Here is a 7,240-nt window from a genome sequence, read left to right as displayed (position 1 = left end):
GGCAGTAATCCCGAGATTACTACCTTTGCGGTCCTTTTTCTCAACTCCCTTCCTAGCTCCCTATATTCTCCTTTCAGGACCTCATCCCTTTTCCTACCTATGTCATTGGTACCTATATGTACCACGACCTCTGGCTCCTCACCCTCCCACTTCAGGATATCTTGGACACGATCAGAAATATCCCGGACCCTGGCACCAGGGAGGCAAACTAACACCCCATAAGCTTTCTTAACTACCCTATCTACCTGTGAGGCAGCTTTCAGGGATCTGTGGACATATACCCCGAGATCCCTCTGCTCCTCCACACTACCAAGTATCCTGCCATTTACTTTGTACTCTGCCTTGGAGTTTGTCCTTCCAAAGTGTACCACCTCACACTTCTCCGGGTTGAACTCCATCTGCCACTTCTCAGCCCACTTCTGCATCCTATCAATGTCTCTCTGCAATCTTTGACAATCCTCTACACTATCTACAACACCACCAACCTTTGTGTCGTCTGCAAACTTGCCAACCCACCCTTCTACCCCCACATCCAGGTCATTAATAAAAATCACGAAAAGTAGAAGTCCCAGAACAGATCCTTGTGGGACACCACTAGTCACAATCCTCCAATCTGAATGTACTCCCTCCACCGCCACTCTCTGCCTTCTGCAGGCAAGCCAATTCTGAATCCACCTGGCCAAACTTCCCTGGATCCCATGCCTTCTACCTTTCTGAATAAGCCTACCGTGTAGAACCTTGTCCATGAATGTGTTGTCTTCCACAATGTGTTGTCCATGGATATTTCTCACAGTTCGAACTGGGCCTCAGCTTGTACAGACTAAGCGACAGCAGTTTTGTTCCCTATTTCCCGGCAGTTTCAAAGCCACTGAGTTGGCCAACATATTCAATAACTCTGGAATCGACCTAGACCCTCGGTGTCACCAATGTAGGTTTTCACAAATAAAACGGAGTGAGGCGTTTTATGTTTAATGACATAAAGACCGTTTTAGCATATCATGGACTCTGAGGTACAAGGAGATCAGCTTGTTTTTATACTTTAGTAGCAGACAGTTGAGCAAAATTAACCTCCCACTAACAAGACAAAGAGTTAATTTATGCCTCATCCCTCTACCCTTATCTTCTGCAGCCGTATTATCAACGTAAGCAGTAGTATCAGTAGTTAGTACAATGATCTCAGTTATGTAGATTTGCAGCTTAATTGGAAAATGCAGGATAGTCACAATGTCAGAAAGCTTTACCAACTGACAACTCTTTTAACCTTTTATTAAAAGTTTTCTTCTACACATACAAAGGCAAAGATAATCCACTCCCTGAACCAATTTCTTCCATTCTTTTCAAACCCACTCATTTCAGTATGTGAAAATGATAGTAGTTTAACCACTCCTGTCCAGGGTGCTTGGGGTCTTTGATTGAGCTGGCTCCTTTCCTGAGGCAGCAAGATGTATCGACAGAGTCTGTGGAGGGGAGGCTGGTTTGATCGAATTGCTGAGCTGTAACCAAGACCCTCGGCAGTTTCTTGTGACCTTGGACACAGCAGTTGCAAAAGCAAACTGTGATGCATGTTTACAGGATGCTTTCATCTATAAAATTTGTTGAGAGTCAAAGCAGACATGTCAAATTTGTTTTGTATACTGAGGAAGTAAAGGTGCTGATGTACTTTCTTGGAAATGGCATCTAATTGTTTGGATCAGTACAGGAAGTTGGTGATGTTTGCTCCTAAGAACATAAAGCTCATTCAGGAACATGTGCACAGCCCCTTTTCCTGAAGTCGATGACTGGGTCTTTTATTTTCCTGATACTGAGGGAAAGGTTGTTGTCATTATACCTTTCTACTAAGCTCTCTATTTCCTTCCTGCACTGAAACTCATCATTATTTGAGATTCAGCCCACAACAGTGGTGTCTTCTACAAACCTATAGATGGAATTAGAGCAGACTATGACCATGTGGTCATGAATGCAGAGGGAACAAATAAAGAGGCTGTGGATCAACTGTGGACTGTTTCAGCGGTGGCAAATTGCTGTGTGTCAATGTGGTCTGGGAGGTTGTAGTTGATATTTTAGGATATTGCTGAACCCTCCACCTGACAAAGTGTGGACATTCTAATTCTCATTTTCAAAGTTCTTTGATCTGATTTTACAACTGGGTTTTGCTGGTCAGCAATGATAACATTACCACCTGTCCTGGGTTGAAGTTTCCAACTTTCTCCCTAACTTCTACAGAAATTCAGGATGGGCCTAAGGAGATATTTCACAACATTTTTCACCTCCTCTCGGAACTTCTTCTGAGTGATGGCATAAATAAACATGTTGGTGCAGGAGCTGAAGGACTGAAGCATTATTCCCACCAGTTGACCCACGACATACGAAGGTGTCATTACGAAATACTGCGTAGAAATCGACTCAACTGCAAGAATGACCACATGCGTCATCCATAACAGGATAAAGCTGGCCGATAAAGTCAAGAGCAAAATGATGGATCTTCTTCGATTCTTCATTTCTTGGTCGTCCTTCTCCTCCCTATTCCGCTGACACCTCAGTCTCCTGCGGGCTACACTGGCCATCAGAATGTGCCTAATAGTGACCACATTGAGCAGCAGGATCAGCAGGAAGGGGACAACTGGGGTTAAAACACGGTGCCCCCAGTCAAAGGCTTTCCACACGCGGGAAAGTATGAAATCAAGCGATACCCAGCAGATATAAGACCTGTACGTGAAATACCACGGGACGTTGGTGAACAAACTCAGCAGACTCACCACTGCAATGACAATAGCTGCACCTTTTTCAGTGCAGTATCTGATCTTCAGCCTCTGGAAGCAAACGGCCACCGTACGGTCCAAGGTGAAGGCTACAGTGAGCCAGACGGAACTAGCCACAGACACGTAACTCATGGTCTTTATGATGTTGCACACAGGGGGTTTGTAATAGAAATATATCACTTTGGGAATGATGTTAAATATTACGACCAGTAGATCTGCCACGGCCATTGCCAGAAGATAGCAAGTGACACCTTTGGAGAGTCCACACCGCCCTCGTGATAGAGTTACAATTGCCGCCAAGTTAGCTGTGAGTATTGGAGAAGTAAACAATGTAAATTCGTCAAGTGAAGGGGAGAAAATAGAATCACTATTAATTACTGTGGGTTTAACAGTTAAAATTAAATGGGCTAAAGACTAATTTGGCAATGAAACATATGTAACAAGTCAGTCACCCATGGGGACTCCCTATACAGTTGACAATGGGAACCAGCTGGATGAGTTGGGGAGTTGGATATCCAGCTGGTTTAACTCGTCCTCACATGGAACATCGTGTTCACTCACCTGGTTTGAACAAGAAGGTGTTGGCAGGTGAAGCAGTGAGTTCCCCGTTGATCCTATCTCAGGGTGGAAAGTCAGGAACATTCTTTATTCCAGTCTCACATGTGTCTCCTTCCCCTCTCCTCCCTTCGCATTGTAGCCACTTCTTTTCACACCCTGGAAGTGGAAACTTGCAGTGACTTTGTTGCAACTTCCAGCTGTCCCTTACCAACACCGTCCATCTCCAGCTCTTCATTTGTTGACTTAACATCTCCATTTATTAGGGTAAACATAGAACATAGAAATCTGCAGCACATTACAGGCCCTTCGGCCCACAATGTTGTGCCGACCATGTTACCTACTCTAGAAACTGCCTGGAATTTCCCTAGCACGTAGCCCTCTATTTTTCTAAGCTCCATGTACCTATCTAAGAGGCTCTTAAAAGACCCTATTGTATCTGCTTCTACTACCATTGCAGGCAGTGCATTCGATGCACCCGCGCTCTCTGTGTGAAAAACAGCTCGATACCTATTTCCAAGCACCTTAAACTACGCCCTTTCGTGTTAGCCATTTAAGCCCTGGGAAAAAGCTTCTGCCTATCCACACAATCAATGCCCCTCATCATCTTAAACACCTCTATCAGGTCACTTCTTATCCTCTGTCGCCCCAAGGAGCAAAGGCCAGGTTCATTCAGTCCATTCTCATAAGGTATGCCCTCCAATCCTGGCAACATCCTTGTAAATCTCCTCTGCATTCTCTCTATAGTATCCACATCCTTCCTGTAGTGAGGTGACCAGAAATCAACACAGTACTCCAAGTGGGATCTGACCAAAGTCCTATCTAGCTGTAATGTTACCTCATGGCTCTTGACCTCAGTCCCAAGGTTGATGAAAGCCAACACACGATATACGCCTTCTTAACAACACTGACAACCTGTGCAGCAGCTTTGAGTGTCCTTGAATGGCCCCAAGACCTCTCAGATCCTCCACACTGCCAAGAGTCTTACCATTAATATTATATTCTGTCTTCAAATTTGACCTTCCAAAATGAACCACTTCACACTTATCTGGATTGAAGTTTTCTGCCACTTCTCATCCCAGTTCTGCATCCTATTGATGTCCTTCTGTAACCTCTGACAACCCTTCAGACTATCCACAACAGCCCCAACACAACACAACTTTGTGTCATCAACACAAGGTGACTGAGATCCATGGGCGAAACATTTGTTTAGAAAAGAGAAGGAAGCTGGAGAAATCTGTGAGTTCCCAACTTTGACAATTGGATCCTGATGGATAGGTTGAGTTGATGGTTTCAGGTTTGTTGCAACTGTGGTCACATTTCAAAGAAACTTCATTGATGATAAAGTCCTTCGAAAATTCTGTGTTATTGGTGTTAAATAGAGGTTCTCATTCTTTATACACTTCTAGAAAACCCATCAGTAGGGTTTAGCCACATTTAAAGAATTGGACGAATAACCAAACATTGCAGACAGCAATTCTGATCATTATCAGTCATTTTACATGGAATACATCATACCGACTGACTACATTGGAATTAAGCCAGTAGAATCTGGAAATCAATGAGTACGTTGCTATTCAGGATCCAGAGCCTGACCATTGCAAATCTGAAGGTGCAAAGGATGAAGGACATTGATCCAATAAGACTGAAGCTTGGTAGATGTGGCAGAGAGGTAAGAGTAAAATCAAGGAAGAAACGAGGAATTCCAGTGAAGATTCAAAGCTGGAATAACAGTCAGAAATAAACAAAGCTGAACAAATCCAACACCAAGTTCCATATCAGAGCATTCAAGGAGGCAATGGTTACAGTGACTTACAAACAACTCCAATGATTGCCAGGATCCGGTAGTAGTGAGGTCTAAAACCATTCAAAAGGTAGATTATGCAATCTATTATCATGTTCACAGCAAATATGATGCCCTTCAGCAGGGAGATGCTTGTACTGGCAGTTGAGTCCATTCGCTCAGTTAGGACCTTTATTTATACAGACAAAGTGGCATCCACAGGGACCATAGAGTGATGTGATCATTGTTAGTTACCAGGATCAGAATAAACACATTACAACATTATCACCATGTCAGACACATCAATTAACAAGTGAAAAACAGAATCTGCCTGATATACCTGGTGTACGAGCACTGGGATGGAAACTGAAGGTCACAGAACTGGAAACACAAAGGAGAATCTTCAAAGTTTCCTTTCTGCTGTGGACTTTTAACAGTGACCCATTCACACCTTCTTCTATCCTTTCCCACCTGACAACTCTACAATGGACCTCCCCGCCACCAGCTCCACGCACACTCACACAGAGCAATCTCCCCCCTCTCTGCATTCCAGTTTTTTGATTTTCTTTGTCAGAATTCTTCACTCCATGCTCAGTGGCTCTGATAGATGGACGTAAATTTTCTTGTTCAGAAAATGTTCAATGCATCAAAAGTATCCCAACTATAATTATTTCCAATTAATATTACAAATACCTGCTCTATTGCTGTGCCCTCTGTAATGTTGACCCTAAATCTTGAATTCCCTCTCTAAGCCCATCTCTCCTTTGTTGCTCCTTTGGTTTGACCAACAACTCCAAAGTCTCTGTAAATGAATCAGTATCAAGTTTTGGCAGGTAGAACCCCTGCAAGGCCAATTGAGACACATTAATGTCTGACTGATGCATCATTGATACTTTTGGTTCTTTTGAATATATAAGCATAGCGTTTTGCAGTTCCTTGAAGATTTGACTCATGGTTGGAACAACAATGATAGGAAAAATTTGAATATGTTTGGAGAATTTATTCTTTTAAATAAATTTTTCCCCTCACCTCCGTCTTGGGGTGAACTGTTTGGGGAATACTTAAAATCAGAATTTGGACATCTTGGCGAAAAGCAAACTAGTTTTTGGTGAGGAGATCTATTGTTATCAAGTGCAAATAATAGCATTTTTGATGATGATATCCACCGCTTGGTTGGTAGTTCAGAGAAGACTGCTCAGGCTGTAATTAGCCAGAATGACCCTCCTTGCTTTTGTGAACACAACATAACCAACGTGGTAACTAGACTAGCACTCATTGGCTCAAGGCTCAGCTAGTTCTGGAGCACAGTTTTCAGTCCTACAGCTGGTGTATTGTCTGCTCCACAGCCTTTTTTGTATCCAGCTATCTCAGCCATTTTCTCATATTCTGTGGAGTGAGTGGAGCTGTCGGTTGAGACTTGGGTGAGGGGAGGATCTCAGCAGAAGCTGATGCCATCCTTTTCTTGATGCTTCTAGATGCAGGTGGTTGTGAAGCGTTCACCTAGTCTTCTGTTCTCGCGTACTGGGTTGCACCTATGTTGAGGATGGGAAGGTTATTAGAACCATCTGCTCCAATTATTTGTTCGACTGTCCACCACAATTGCTCACCAGCTGTGGCAGGAAATACCAGAAATGACTTCCCCTATAAACTCAGGATGTTAGCCCTGGTTCTCAGCTCCCCACTACTGGGAAATATTCTCCCTGTACCTAGTCTGTCTGTTTCCATCAGTGTTATAATCTGGGTGATAATCCTGTCTCATCCTGAACATGAAACAATGAGAACCCATTTACCCTAATTTCTCTCTGTACAACAGTCCAAACAACGCAGCAAACAGTCAGCTGTGCCCTTGCTGAGCTCCCTGTACAGCAACATCATTCTTTCTCAAATCAGTAGACCAGATCTGGTGCAACGTTCAAGGTGCGGTCACATTATGACCTACAGCATTGTAGTGAGACATCCCCTTGCTCCTGCACTGAACCCACCTCACTCACAGGACCAATGTACAACTTACCTTCTTAACTGCTGCTGTAGCTTCCTGCTCATCTTCAGTTCCTTTTCGCCCACAGATGCTGCTTGACCCATGGAGCTCCTCCAGTGTCTCACTTATCTTCAGTGACTGGTGCACAAGGACACCTAGGTCTCA

General features: G+C 43.7%; 1 pseudogene; it reads right to left on the bottom strand.

The window, feature by feature from the left end:
* Window positions 1-2,210: 2,210 nt before the first annotated feature.
* Window positions 2,211-3,401, bottom strand: LOC140202017 (probable G-protein coupled receptor 139; annotated as a pseudogene).
* Between the last annotated feature and the right edge of the window lie 3,839 nt (window positions 3,402-7,240).

Source organism: Mobula birostris, chromosome 8, assembly GCF_030028105.1.
Source record: "Mobula birostris isolate sMobBir1 chromosome 8, sMobBir1.hap1, whole genome shotgun sequence".
NCBI lineage: Eukaryota > Metazoa > Chordata > Chondrichthyes > Myliobatiformes > Myliobatidae > Mobula > Mobula birostris.
This window is presented reverse-complemented; position numbering and strand designations above follow the sequence as displayed.